General features: G+C 46.4%; 1 protein-coding gene and 1 non-coding gene across 9 annotated transcripts in view; both read left to right on the top strand.

The window, feature by feature from the left end:
• NFIB (nuclear factor I B) overlaps positions 1 to 14,568 on the top strand; it is a 456,253-nt gene that overhangs the window by 88,386 nt on the left and 353,299 nt on the right. The window lies entirely within an intron of this gene.
• Positions 11,057 to 11,128, top strand: TRNAH-GUG. Its single transcript has one exon. It is a non-coding gene; the product is annotated as a tRNA-His (tRNA).

The raw sequence follows: 14,568 nt of genomic DNA, 5'->3' as shown, positions 1-14,568 counted from the left end.
CAGGGTTTGACAAGCCTGCCAGATAAAAAGTAATGGAAAAATCAGCTACAGTCTCAAATATCAGCATCAGATAGTTCAGACGAAAGGAACAAAAAGTACAAATGAGCCATCTATAGCTACATGCAGCGGCACGAATGAAACTCACAAACGCCATGAGGGGTATGTGAGTTTCATTCGCCACAAAGGAACTTCATTCAAGTGACTTCATTCAAGTCACAAAGGAATGCGTACTGTATTGCTCCATTTAGGTAAAGTTCAAAGACAAACACAATCAATCTATGGTTGCAGAATGCACACATAGGTAGTAAAGGAATAAAATAGAACAAGGGAATGGTTACTGCAAAAATGAAGGTGTTGGTATCTTTGGGAGAAGGCAGAGAGCGGACAAGAAGGGCTTACACAATTCTAGCAATGTATGCTTTTGACTTTGTTTTTTTAAGTGTTTATTTATTTTTTGAGAGAGAGAGAGAGCGTGAGTAGAGGAGGGTCAGAGAGAGAGGGAGACATAGAATCTGAAGCAGGCCAGGCTCTGAGCTGCCAGCACAGAGCCCAACACGGGGCTTGAACTCACAGACTGTGAGATCGTGACCTGAGCCGAAGTCGGACGCTTAACCAACTGAGCCCCCCCAGGTGTCCAAAACTCTATTTCTATTGCTTCCTATCATCCATGTGTCAATTTCTTCTAGACGCTGCCTTCTAGACATTGCCACTCGAATGACCTACTGTCACCTGAAACTACGAGTCTGCTTTGACTACCTATGTTGAGTTTGTGAATACGCTTCTTAATATACACACTCTTGCTAGTTGAGTTCAGCCATTGCCTTGGTTTTAATGCCATCTATATGCTGAATCTCCCAAACATCTTATTCCAAACTAAGCTTCTATGGTGAGTTCCAGGTTCATATATCCAATTGCCTAGCTGATATCTCAATTTGGCTAGCGCCTTGATATCTCAAACCCACACCGAATACGCAATTTTGTCTGAGGAGCAGCATGAAAATCAAAGGCACGCTTGGCAAATGACAGATAGCTTTGTTTCGCTGGTCTTAGGGGTGGAGGACTGGACAGTGATGTAGAGAATGTAACTAGAAAACTAGTTTCGGAACAGACACTGAAGAACCTTTGGTGTTTTGCTTAAGAGTTTGGACCTTGTGGACAATGGGGATTCGCGTGGGGATTTTTATTTTCCATTCAGTTACTCACAGAACAAGTATTAAGTGCTGACCTACTATGTGCTGGGCATTGTGTTTGGCATCGGGAATGCATTTGTGTTCAAGCCAGGGTCAGGCAAAGAGGGATTGCTGAGAGCGTTAGGAGGTAGAATGTACTGGAACGGGTGTGTCGGGTTACACCACATAGGATGCAGAGGCGCAGCTAGAGGAGGGGACTGAGGATGGCCCCCAGATTTGGGGGGCCATTGGAGGGATGATGACGCCTTTACCTGAGGTGGTGATAGAGAAGGAAGGGAAAGGGGGGTGTGAAAGTCACCTGATTTCAGCTTGGGCAGTGAGCCCGGAATACCTAGGGGACTTGCAGGAGCTGATTGGAGACGCGGGATCGTGTTTGGTGAGAGAAGCTGAAAATGGAGCCACGGGTTAGGACTCTGTCTATAGGAAGTAAGAGTGGAGCACGGTGGGTGCAGGCAGGTAACACGGGATTGCTGATGAGGAGCAAGAAAGTGATCATTCACACTACATGCAAGGGGAAAAAAAAGGCATCGGCAAAGTTAGTCCTAGTATTGCCGTAACTGGCTGTGCAGCCTTGACCTCCCTTTGCCAAATTTCTGCCTCCGACTGTCCCGTGACTTATTCTGGGATGGACAGAGCCACCACCACGTGTCAGCAGGGAATTGTGAGACGGTAGGGTTTAAAATAGCGGGGAAACCTCGCCTGCCATGACACTGGCTGAGGGACCAGCACGGCCCTGGGCTAAAGCATTGTGTGCAGTGGTCCCTGGCAGACTGCAATCACTAAACTTGATTTAAAGAAAAACAAACAGGGGCGCCTGGGTGGCTCAGTCGGTTAAGCGTCCGACTTCGGCTCAGGTCATGATCTCGCGGTCCGTGAGTTCGAGCCCCGCGGCGGGCTCTGTGCTGACAGCTCAGAGCCTGGAGCCTGTTTCAGATTCTGTGTCTCCCTCTCTCTGACCCTCCCCCATTCAGTCTCTCTCTGTCTCAAAAATAAATAAACATTAAAAAAAAATTAAAGAAAAACAAACAAAACACGTTTGTAGTGATGAACGTTATAAAGACCGTCATTACCGAGAAAAAGAGTGGCTCGTGGTTTGTTACGGGTTGAATTGTGTTTCCTCCCACCCCTCCCCCACAAAAAGACCTATTGGGTCATAACCCCCCGCCCCGCCCCAGTAACCTCAGAAATGTGACCTTATTTGAAATAGAGTCTTTAGAGAAATAATCAGGTTTACATGGACACAGAGACAGACAGTCTCTCCAGCGGGAGAATGCCAGTCAAGACGAAGGTAGAAGTCTGGGTGAGGCGTCTACCAGCCGAGGAACGACACAGATTGCCAGCAAAGCAGGGGGAGCTAGAGCAGAGGCATGGGACAGATAGATGCTCCCTCCCATGCCTCAGAAGGACCCAGCCTCGCTGTCACCTTGGAGCCTCCAGAGCTGTGGGATCAGTGCCTGCTGTTTAAGCTGCCTAGTTTGCAGGACCCTGATTACAGAGGCCCTGGGAAGCTACCGCACGGTTGTGTATCGCTTGATATCGTCCCAAGGGCATGTTTTGCTCATTCTTACTGAATCCTCACACCCTCCTGTGGAAGGCATGATCAGTGACCCCTTTTTCAGAGTAGGAAGCCAACACGATCAGATATCCAGGTTTCTCTGTGATGAGGCACAGGAATTTCAGCGAGGAGAAAGTCAGGAAATGTCATCCCATGGGACACAGCCCTGCCTGAGCCGTAGAGTAGTGGAGGGTGCTGGTAGAACAGGGGGGATCCAGAGTCAGTCTCATAGGTGCAAATCCCAGATCTGGTGGCTCAGGCTGTGCGGTCCTGAGCAAATTTCTTAACCAACGCTGCACCTTGGTTCAATGGGGGAAATTAGTAGCACCTAAGGTTCTCCCCGAGGATTAAATGGACGAATTCCTGTGAAACGCTTAGCACGGTGCCTGCTGCGTTACTATGTGCTCAACAAATAGCCCTTTTACAAAATGACCCATGCAAAGTAACAAGGGAGTGGAGAAGCCCCGCAGTAATGATGAGTAATGATACCATCATAGTTGCCTGTGCAACTGTAGTTGTGCAGTGAACGTACTGTGCAAAAGATCTATGCTGAATGCATTGTGTATATTTAATGGTCTCTAGCCGTCTAGGGGCGAAGGACTCAAGGCAGCTGCTGCTTATTCCGCAGGCAAACATTGCTTCCAGGGCCCATCCAGTCGTCACTGGTGAAGGTCCTCTCCCTAGGTCAAGTCCACCTTAATCCCCTAAGAAGCTCTTTGTGGTAGTGATGAGGATTTGAGCCACGTCCTCAGATGTCACGCAAACAGAAAGAGAAAGAGTTGGGGGTTATACATACCTGGGAATGAATCCGTTAAAAGGGCAGAAAGTAAAGCATGGCTTTTGATATAGATGGCGCCCACATGCTTTGAACTTTAAAATCACGGCATAAGGTTTCACTAGAAGCAAGTTCACCATAAAGGGATTTCACGACACGAGTCACAAGTAAAGGAATGCAATCACCATCCTGCATTTTAAAAATGCAATTAAAATTGGTGCAGACCCACTGAGCCTTGCCAAACCCTGCTTTAAATAACAGTTTGGAGAATCACAAACTTCAATTACTTTTGGCAATGCCTTGGTTTTCCATGAGGCACGATAGGTTATTAAATGTCGTAACTATTTAGCTTGCTAATGAATAGTTTATCCTACATTCAGTTAGGTGGGTTTTTCCTTCTCTCTCTTTCTCTCTCTCTGTCTCTCTCTGTCTCTCTCCCTCCTTCTCCCCCTCTCTTTTTCAGCCTACTCAAAGAATTGATGATAATTAAGGGAAAGCTGTCAGGGGGGCGGGTTTTTCATCCAACAGATCTTTATGGTTCTAGGGTTACCTAGGGTAGAATCTGGCTCCATCTTGTAAACTTAGTATCTACCTTCTACATTAGTGGTGGCTATCAGAATGATAATGGGGGCACCTAGGTGGCTGAGTCAGTTAAATGCCCCACTTTGACTCAGGTCGTGATCTCGTGGCTGGTGAGTTCGAGCCCCGCATCGGGCTCTTTGCTGACAGCTCAGACCCTAGAGCCTGCTTTGGATTCTGTGTCTCCCTGTCTATCTTCCCCTGCCCTGCTCATGTTCTCTCTCTCTCTCTCTCAAACATAAATAAACATTAAAAAAAAAGAATGATGATAATACAGTAAGAATAATTGTGGTTGTATGTTCTATGCATCACCTTTCAAACCATTCTGAATATTTCACATTTTGCCTTAAGACCTTAATGTAGTAGATAAGGAGTAGACCTATTATTCTTTTTAAAGTCATTGAGGCAAATTGAAAAACATTCAGAAAAAAAATCAAATGTACTCAAATTACAAACTTCATCATGAATAAAGCAGAACCAAACACGAACAGGTAAGGTAGTGCTTGTTCCCTCAGGCTGTTCAATTCCCTGGGTTCTGTTTCTCTCTCTCAAGTGACCGAAGAATTGCTATCAGGGGAATCTAATAGTATTCCCACGTATTGTTAATTTCCATACTGTTGAGGTCTGATATGGCTACCAGCGGTCCCTTCCTGATCTGTGATGTGCTTGCATATTTCATGGCCCCACTTCAGTGAGGAGAGACGGTGGTCCCAACGGTTACTGCCATTCACGAAGGTCAGAACTAGACATAGACCCGAGGCAATTCGACAGAAGTGTACCTGTGAGATGTGTCTCAGGAAAAGCAAAATTAAACTCACCAATAAAACAAAAAGCCTAAAGATAAGATAAAGAGCTCTAAAAATATTTAGCAGCTCATTCTGAAGCTCTAAAATGAGACTAAACTCTGGAGTTGCGATCCACACGTGGGCCAAATTAATTTTTTAATCTAGTCGGCCTGTGCTCTGTGCCAGGCACAAGGTTAAGGGTGCGGGAGGTAGACAGGTAAGTAAGAGAGAGTCCACTCCTTTGCAGACATCTGTGGTCATGGATTTCCCCCAACCCCACCCCAACTTGGGCCAGGTACCTCATACGTGTAAGAGTTCAGTCACTTGAAGAGCAAATTTGTCGTCACTGCTTCAAGACACAGATCTAGATAGAGAGTAGGGCCAACTGGTGAGCCAAGTACCTGGATCATTCCATACAGAAGGGCTTGGAGGGATGACTCCTGGTTCCTCTCTGTCTCAACCACATCTGCTCCCTCCAGCTCCCATCCCAAAGCCCTTCTGCTCCCATGCCCACGTGTACCTCCTGACTAAATGGGCTCCAGTATTGGCCCCTTTAGGGCAGAAGGGACAACATGACAACTTGCAACCGGGGCAAATAGTCCCTGCTGTGGGCCTTCTTGATGCTTATGCTGTGTTTGTGCCTCTCCACTTACACTTACCCTGTGTCCTAGGCATGTCCCTCGCTCTGGGCTTGGAGCCACCTGTCCAGACTCTGAGGTGTTCTTCCCTCTGGCATCCAGCTGTGGCCCCCTAGCCCCGGTGCCACTTGTCATAAACAGAGTCCCGTCGTGAACCTCAGACCCCCTTTGGGTCCTGGCACATGCTTCCTCTTGTGGCACGTCTTTATCCTGGCCAGAAGCTCAGAGAAGTGTTCCCCCATGTCTCGTTTGACCACACTAGTGCTAGTATTTTATTAAGCACTTACTACCTCCTGGGCACTCTTTTAAAGTGCTTGTTCTTTTAACCCTCAGAACAATTCTATAAAGTAGACATTCTTCTTACCATCATCCCCTTTTGCGAGGGAAACTTAGGCAGGGAGATTAAATCACTCGTCCAAGGCTATCAGTCCCCGAACTTCCAGGAGCCTATGCAGAAACTTCTTTAAGAAAAGTAGCTCTGCAGTGATTGGTTAGAACCCTCGCGGCCGTAAATCCAAAACGCTAACTGGTCTCAGACCTGCCAACACTTCTCTTTCTTAAAACCTCAGCTTCCTGATGTAATGGGAAGAGAAAGTGTGGTCATGGGGCATTCCCTGGCTCTCCACTATTCGATGATCCTGCTCTCCACCCCCCTTCCTCAGGGGGTCCCGGTTGCCACCACCTTTCCTAGATGCAGAGCGGTAATTCGCCGCCGCCCCAGGCCTTCAGCTGTTCTGGGACTCCGAGTTATTGCACATTATCATTAATGGATCAGCCCCCCTCGTAAGGTTTCCAAATAGAGGTCTGGCCCGCCAGATCGTAAAGGTTAGGCCTACGTATTCCGGAGGGCTGTGTCAGATGAGGAATTCTATTAGAAAGCTTTGCATCTGGAGTTTTCTAATGGTGCCTTCAGGCAAAAAAAATTAAAATTAAACCAACAACCAACACCCCTTCCCCCACCCCCGCCCCCACCATTCCAGCTTTCCCCCACAGCAAGATTTCTGACTCGGTTAAATAGAATTCATTAATAAGCAAGGGGGAAAAAGCACCCCAGGCAGTTTACTCTTGAAAATGTAAACTGTTAAAACATGTTGCGGTTACAAGCATTCTGAAAATAATGCGTTTTCTCTAGTGTTTTCAGATTTCTTAGAATCAAAGATTTTTCCGATACATGCAGGAAACACGCGAGGGGTGAAGTCAAAGAACATTTAGCTCTTAGCGTTCTTTATGGTAAAGGTCATGTGGCTGAAGAGTTTGAGATCTGCAATCGGCAGCTACCATTTACTTGGACTTCCCCTGTTTTCAGCTATCTTATTTTTTCCCCCCAAACTATTTCCAAGGGCAGGCATGAACCATCCTTCATTCCCTGGCATGTACCAAACTCCCCTGAATGTACTAGATTGGTCCAGCTTTTGCTCCTTCCCTATTTCCTCTCCCTCTCTTTCTTTCTGTCTCTCTCTCTCTTTCTCTCTGATTCTCTCTATCTCTCTCTCTCTCTCTCTCTCTCTCACACACACACACACACACACATACACACACACACACAGCTTTACTAGGATGGGGATGGGGTTCTAGCAAGATCCCAAGAAATAAATGGTTTTAAGGTCCCTATAAGGTCAGAGCTGGCTGGGCCCCAACTGGAAACAGGACTCTGGGAGGAGGGGACAGAGGAGCCTTCTTTGCAGGGGGGGGTTCCCAACCTGTCTTTGTCTGAAAACTGGGCACTGGGCCAGCCCCAACCCAGCGGATTGCCGCTCTTGGCCTCCAGCCCAGTGACGGATCTGACTGTCATTTCCCTACCCCCAGTGAGGCAGGAGGCAAGCTGAGAAGAGGGATGAGGCGGAGAACACAGAGCTTGGTCTGGGAAAAGAGGTAGGAGGGGCCACACTGGAGGCAGGACTCAGCTGGGGCAGTGGGGGCCTCGACCGCTCCCGGGGTCCGCTCGTCAGCCCCTGCTCCCCTGTTAGAATCCACCATGAAAAATCTGGGAAAGTAATGACTCCATCAGGAGGGGAATCTCGTAGCCGGGCCGCAGAAGGAGAGGCAGGGAGGCTGATGCTCCCTCATTTCTAACAATGAGATGTTGGTGGGCGGCAATCTTACAGAAATAAAGGCTTCCTGAAAAGAGAAGTCCGCAATCTCTTTCGAAAATGAATCCTGTAGCTAAATGCCCCTCACAGGCAAGACATTGCTCTTTATACCCAACTTAAATCAAGAGACCAATCCCTGTGTGTCCAAAACATGTTGCCATAGGCAGGGAAACAAAGCTGACAATATTTAGAAGGTGACACAAAGGACGGCTTCTATGAACTTAGGGAAAACAAAACAGGACAGCTATGCTAGCCATAGGACTCGCTTGGGATTGGCTTTTTCTTCCTTCAAAATGTTTACATGTGTCTCTTGTTCGTGAATTTATTCACAACGTGTCTGTAAATTAAATGTCTGGCACATCAGAAATGTGAGGAATCTGGTCCAGTTTCTCCTACCTTACTGATGAGGAAATAGAGACCCAGAGACGTCTAGGGTCTGGCAGGTAAAAGGGTTGGAGAAAGGAATTGACTTCAGACCAAGCAAGCTGCTTCTTCTCTCTCTCTCTCTCTGTCTTTCTCTCTCCCTGTCCCTATCTCTCTCTCTCCCTCACCATCTCTCTCTTTCTTTCTCTCCCCAAGAAGTACCATGCCTTCCCTGCCTTTCTGTACTTCATCAGAATCTTTAAGCAATACGTGTATATATGTATTTTCCACGACACCAACTCATATATTCCGTTTATTCATCTGTTATTCATCCATCTCTCTCTCTCTCTCTGTGTGTCTCTCTGTCTCTCTCTAGACTATAAATTCCATGAAGTCATGATACGTGCCTCTCTTGTTCTGTGCTGAATACTAAAGATCCAGTACAATGACTAGACTATAGTAAATCGCCAACACGTATTTGTGAATGATATATTCGTGGCAGAGTGATAACATTGGTGTTGACATAGTAAGGTCAGAAAAAAAAAATCAGATGGTAGATTGCAAAGAAGCTGTAAAGGACATCAGAAACCATATTTTGATTCAATCAGTCTTCCCCTTTAAACTGGGTTGTAGGTATTGGTGGATGAAATATATCCCCTAGAAGACAGCGAATGGAAGGGAGAAAATCCTGGTAGTTGTTCCAAAGCCCACCCGCTTCAATGGGCACGAATATTTGGGGCACCCCAGTGGCTCCGTTGGTTAAGCGGCAGGTTCAGGTCGCGATCTCACAGTTTGAGCCCCGCGTTGGGCTCTGCGCTGACAGCACAGGGCCTGCTTGGGATTCTCTCTCTCCCCCTCTCTATGCCCCTCCTGGGCTCCCTCTCCCCAGCACTGGCTCTCTCTCTCTCAAAATAAGTAAAGAAACTTTATTTATTTATTTATTTATTTATTTATTTATTTATTTTTTCAACGTTTATTTATTTTTGGGACAGAGAGAGACAGAGCATGAACGGGCGAGGGGCAGAGAGAGAGGGAGACACAGAATCGGAAACAGGCTCCAGGCTCCGAGCCATCAGCCCAGAGCCCGACGCGGGGCTCGAACCCACGGACCGCGAGATCGCGACCTGGCCGAAGTCGGACGCTTAACCGACTGCGCCACCCAGGCGCCCCAAGAAACTTTTTTTTAAAAATAGGCACAAATATCGCAGAGTCTATCCACAAGGTAACTCACATCATCAACTACAGGAGCAGCCCTTTTGTAGCGGAGGGGAAGGGACCGTGTGACCAGTTCCAGCCAATGAGCTGCGAGAAGAGCTTTCAGCCGCTGGTTCCAGACGGTCTAGAGCTCTCCTGCCGTTTGCAAAGCAGTTAAGCTGTGATCAGGGTAGGAGTTGTTCCCTCAGCCTGGGTCCCAGAGTGAGGAGACACAGAACAGGGCCCTGCAGTGAACATAGTACAAGCAAGGGGAAAACCTTCCTAATTTAAGCCACTGAGATGTGGTTGTTGTCACATAGCATAACCTAGTCTGACAGATACAGTGTGGGGGGGAGGGGGAGTAGTTTAAGGGGGTGTGACGACTGTGGCACTATGAAGTTGAATGTTAAAAATTTTCCTCCCCCCCAATTTTTATTTAAATAATAATATAACTAAGATTTCTAGAGTGCTGACAGCCTTATGTTGAGTTTCTTTGGCACGTAATAACCTATTTAATCCTCATGACAATCCTGTGAAATAGGTACTATTATTAACTCCATTTTCCAGAGGAGAAAATTGAGACACCGAGGTCAGATAAGCAGCCTCGGGTCCTCAGTTAGTAAGGGACAGAGCCACAATTAGAATCTGGACAATCAACTTCTACAGTTTGTACCCCGTGAGTTGATTTCTTCAAAATGTCTCCCTTATTGCTTACTTGGTACGTAGCAAAACTTGTTAAGTGTGGTAAACACCTGACGATACTTCGGGAAACTGCTCTTTGCCAACCAGGAGATTTGCTTTGCCCCCTCCCCCCCTCCTTGCCATGAGTGACCTCTTACCAGGTTCATCCACCTGCTCCTGGCATGGCCAGAGAGCACTTGGCCTTGGGTCCTCCACAGATGTGTGGGGCTCAGGAACTTGGGGTAGTACTCTTCCATGGGAGCATGGAAGGAAAATGGGTTTGGGAGAATTCGAAAGAAGACGGAAGGGGCTAGAGATGATCAGAGGGGAGGGGCTAGTGACCACGTGCCTCTCAGGCTTTCCTCTTCAGAAATACCCTCCCTCCAGAATCACGGGAACTTTCGCACCCACTCAGCAGATGAGTGAGGTTCTTGTAACCCGTACACCATGCCAGCTAGCCCCCACTGCGCCCGGGGTCCTCTCTGTTTAGAGGGCTTCAAGGGGACACCCTGCTAATAAGCCAGCGATTAGAAATAGGTTTCTCTGTGTGCTTTCTTCTAAGGTTTTCAGCCCTTGAAATATCTTGTGCAGACTCCTTGAATTATTATAATAAGGAAATTTATAAAAAATTTCCCCTTGAAACTTACTTAGCATGGAACACTCCAGTTTCTTTGTGTGGTAAATTGCTAAGCATTATTTTCCTTCAGATTACTGGAGGTTTAAAACCTATATATTCAGGGGGAAAATTAGCTTTTAGGGATCAATGAGTTTGACATTGATCAGTCAAAGTACAGTCATCCTGGCTTCCTCTAATAGGAAAAACAAGTATTTCTGATTGTCCCCAGTCCCCGGACCATTTTGTTGGTGCCGTATTTTTTACGACTGTGCTGCCCAAGCACATGGCTTTCAGACTGGTGGTGGAGAAACCACAAAAGAGGCTCCGGTTCGTATGCCACTTGGGGCGACACGATTGGTGGGGTGGCAGTTGGGGGTGACAAATCCATATCCGTTATTGGTTAAAAGTGGTTGCATGTTCTGGCACTCTGTTACCACTCCTCTACCTCGTGACAGATTACAGAGACACGGCTACCCTTTCCCAGCGTTAAGAAAATGTGCATATTTAGGCAATAGATGGCAGTGTTTCCACAAATTTTAATAGTGCAGTGGCTCTTGAAGGAGGCTGAGTACTCAGCTCTCCTGTAGCTCGCCGTGATCGTATAGTGGTTAGTACTCTGCGTTGTGGCCGCAGCAACCTCGGTTCGAATCCGAGTCACGGCAGGAGGGGTGAAGGCTTTTGAAGGAGAACAGCCCTGGCCCCGGGGTTGTCCCGCATCCAGCTAACATTTTGCAACCAGACACAGAATGGTGGAAATCCATAAAACAGAAACCACTGCAAACATTTTAAACTTTAGAGAGAGGGCGTACGCGGGGTGGCTTTATTAATGCACTAATCCTGTTTCAAGCGTGTTGTGTGTGGTTTTTTTTATTTGCACTGACGGATAATATGATAAAACTGGAGTGTAGTGGGCATGTAATTATTATTAATTACAACTACTTAAGCTCTGCTTTGAGCAGACTCGTCAAGTCTGCTTGCTTTTGAGCCTTGCCAGGACTGTATGGTAATAACAAGCCTGAATTATTTGGAAAGATGTCAGCAGTAGATGTGGAAATCCTGTTTAACCAGGCATGAATTGTTGTCAGGAGGTTTTTTTTCAGGATGACAGAGAGAAAATGAACTGTCCCTTATCTGTAATTGCAGGAAACATTTTGTTTCTATGATATGAACTGGCTGTAATTTAACTTTCCTGCATCATTGGATAATGTAAGAAGCCAGTTGTTCAAAACGAAATTCTCTGAAGTGGGCATTTGGGTCTGATAAAGGGCATATTATAAGGAGACAATGGGGCTCAAGCAATAAATAATGTCCATATATGGTGAAACTTTTTAAATGACATTTTCCAAAAGACTGGGGTTTGTATTATAAACGGCTAAACGTTGAATTAATGTGAGTAACACGGCTTTAATGGGCCTTTCTCCAGGACTTAAACACACGAACAATACAGCCTAAAAATGTCAAATATAAGTATGTTATAATGAGGTTTACTGCTCTAAAATTATAACCCGCCATGTTTTAAATAAGGGATCACTCGAAGGCGCTTTCTAATGGCTCTCGCCCCTGTTTCGCCACTGGCTTAGCAAAACGCATGTTTGTTATTTATATAGTACTAAGAAACATTCGAATGAAAATAGGTGCTGAGGGGAGGCACAGAATCTCTTGAGTTCTTTCAGAGTCAGCGATTCCTTACAAATGATATTCTAAAAAATTGCAATAAAAATCACCCCCGCTTCCGAACAAGAGCAGTTTCTGTTTGATTACGTGTTCAAAAAGGTGGGCCTCAGAATATCATGCAGCGAGACAAATGTGTTTTTTGTTTCCTCCCAGACTCGCTTGCAAGACTGTTTTCCACTCTGAGGTGTCTTCTTCCGGCGACTTGTTCCCTAATCTCCCACCCCCCTCCCCTATTCCTCCCAAGTCCTGCCTCCCCTCCCCAGAGGGCCTAGCCTGGGCTCTGCCTCAAGTCTGCAAGGCCTTCTCAGCTGGCTGGCATGAATAATGCTTCTAAGAAGACAGACGAATTGCAATTGGTCTTCAGTCGAAAACAGCCTACGGAATAAGCCAGTACGAGGTTATAGGCGTTTTATCAGGAGACCAAGGAAGCAATCATTGGAAGGAGATTGTGTCGGTCAGAGCTCAGTGGTTGCAAGTGACAGAGACTCAACAAGTACAGATTGAAAGAAAGAGACGTACCCAGGCATGGATACGAGGGAGCTTCAGAATAATCGAAATCACGTCATTGAAAAATGATCGGGACGCACTCCGTCTCAGCCCACATTTCTTCCCGAATTTTGCCTTTATCTTCTCAAACTATTACATGGCTGGAAACATGGCAGCCAGCAGCAATTCCTGCTCTATCTTATAGAGTCTTTGCCTGCAAGACAGCCCTTTGGCCACTGTTCCGAAAATCTTAGAGAAGGATTTGATTGGCTTTGCTTGGGTCAGATGTCCAACACTGGACCAATCAGCTATGTCCGTGGGGGTGGAGCCCGGAGAGCCCTTCCCTTGTCTTGAGGTCAGTCCCAAAGCGAGAGAATTGGCGGCCCAGAAGCCACCCGGGTTACCTCCCTGAAAAGATTTTTTTCATTGCATTACTGGAGTATACCATTTGGTGGCTGTCTACTTCCACAAACTCATGTGTTCAGTTCCCAAACTATTAACATCTTTACTGCCTTGTGAAAGATAAAAACAAAAACAAAAACAAAACAGTCGGGGTTGGGGACAGTGGTCGGAATATGACAATTAGTCTGGACCCAACTTGGAGCTTAGGGACACAGTCAGAGCACCTGCTTGAACAAAGAGCACTTCATGTCCTCTCTCTTCTGTCTCTGCCAGAAAGGGGGCTTCTGCTCTGGATGACTTTGCCAACAGAAATCCACTTGAACGTGGGCAAGTTACCTAAGCTCTCAGAATTAAAAAAGCAGGGAGGGGGGAGGTTAATGCAAGAATGAAAAGAATAATGTACAAAGAACCCCACAAAAAAACAGTATAGAGGTTCATAACAGAACGGCAACATTGGCACCCAAGAAGGATACAACAGATAGGGTTTATTCTTCCTATTCCAAGGCTGCATGGTGCCTTCATCCCCCATCCAGTGTCCATTGGTAGAAGTTCTAGAAGGAGATTTCTGTCAGAAAAAGGGCTCCTCACCATAGGTTTCAGAAGTTTCAAAAAATGACGGAGTGGACTCTAAACCAGAGGTGGCACAAGTCACATCTATGGAGTGACCATATCCCATCTAAGTTTGCCATCCTGGTTCACTCTCTTTTCACATGGTTACCGTGACTGTGGGTCCTAAAAATCAAGGGTCGTTTTCATCAACAAAGAGTTTATTGACATTGGGTTTCCTGTCTGTTTTTCTTACTGATGCTTAACTATTTGGGGCTTTTGTTCTAAAACTAACTCTGGGGGCGCCTGGGTGGCGCAGTCAGTTAAGCGTCCGACTTCAGCCAGGTCACGATCTCGCGGTCCGGGAGTTCGAGCCCCGCGTCAGGCTCTGGGCTGATGGCTCAGAGCCTGGAGCCTGTTTCCGATTCTGTGTCTCCCTCTCTCTCTGCCCCTCCCCCGTTCATGCTCTGTCTCTCTGTCCCAAAAATAAATAAACGTTGAAAAAAAATTAAAAAAAAAAAAACAAAACTAACTCTGTATCAAGTTGGTTTGCAGAAGTGCTAAAGCCTGCATTGTCAGAGGCAATTGATTCTAATGTTTAGTTACATTAACTCTGAGACAATAACTTCTTTTAACTATTTTTTAATGTTTTATTTATTTTTGAGAGAGGGAGAGAGAGAGACAGAAGGCAAGTTGGGGAGGGGTGGAGAGAGAGGGAGACACAGAATCCAAAGCAGGCTCCAGGCTCTGAGCTGTCAGCACAGAGCCCGATGTGGGGCTTGAACCCATGAACCGTGAGATCATAATTTGAGGGGAAGCCGATGCTTAACTGACTGAGCCATTCAGGTGCCCCTGCTTTTCACCTTTGAAAAAGCATTTTACAAAGATGTCCACAGACTCCATTATTGTTTCCATGCTCACATTGTCTACATTTTATACCAAAGCCAATACTTGCTGGTGAGCATTAGGTGACTCTGATATAATCTTTCAAAAG

This window comes from Felis catus, chromosome D4, assembly GCF_018350175.1.
Source record: "Felis catus isolate Fca126 chromosome D4, F.catus_Fca126_mat1.0, whole genome shotgun sequence".
NCBI classification, from domain to species: domain Eukaryota; kingdom Metazoa; phylum Chordata; class Mammalia; order Carnivora; family Felidae; genus Felis; species Felis catus.
This window is presented reverse-complemented; position numbering and strand designations above follow the sequence as displayed.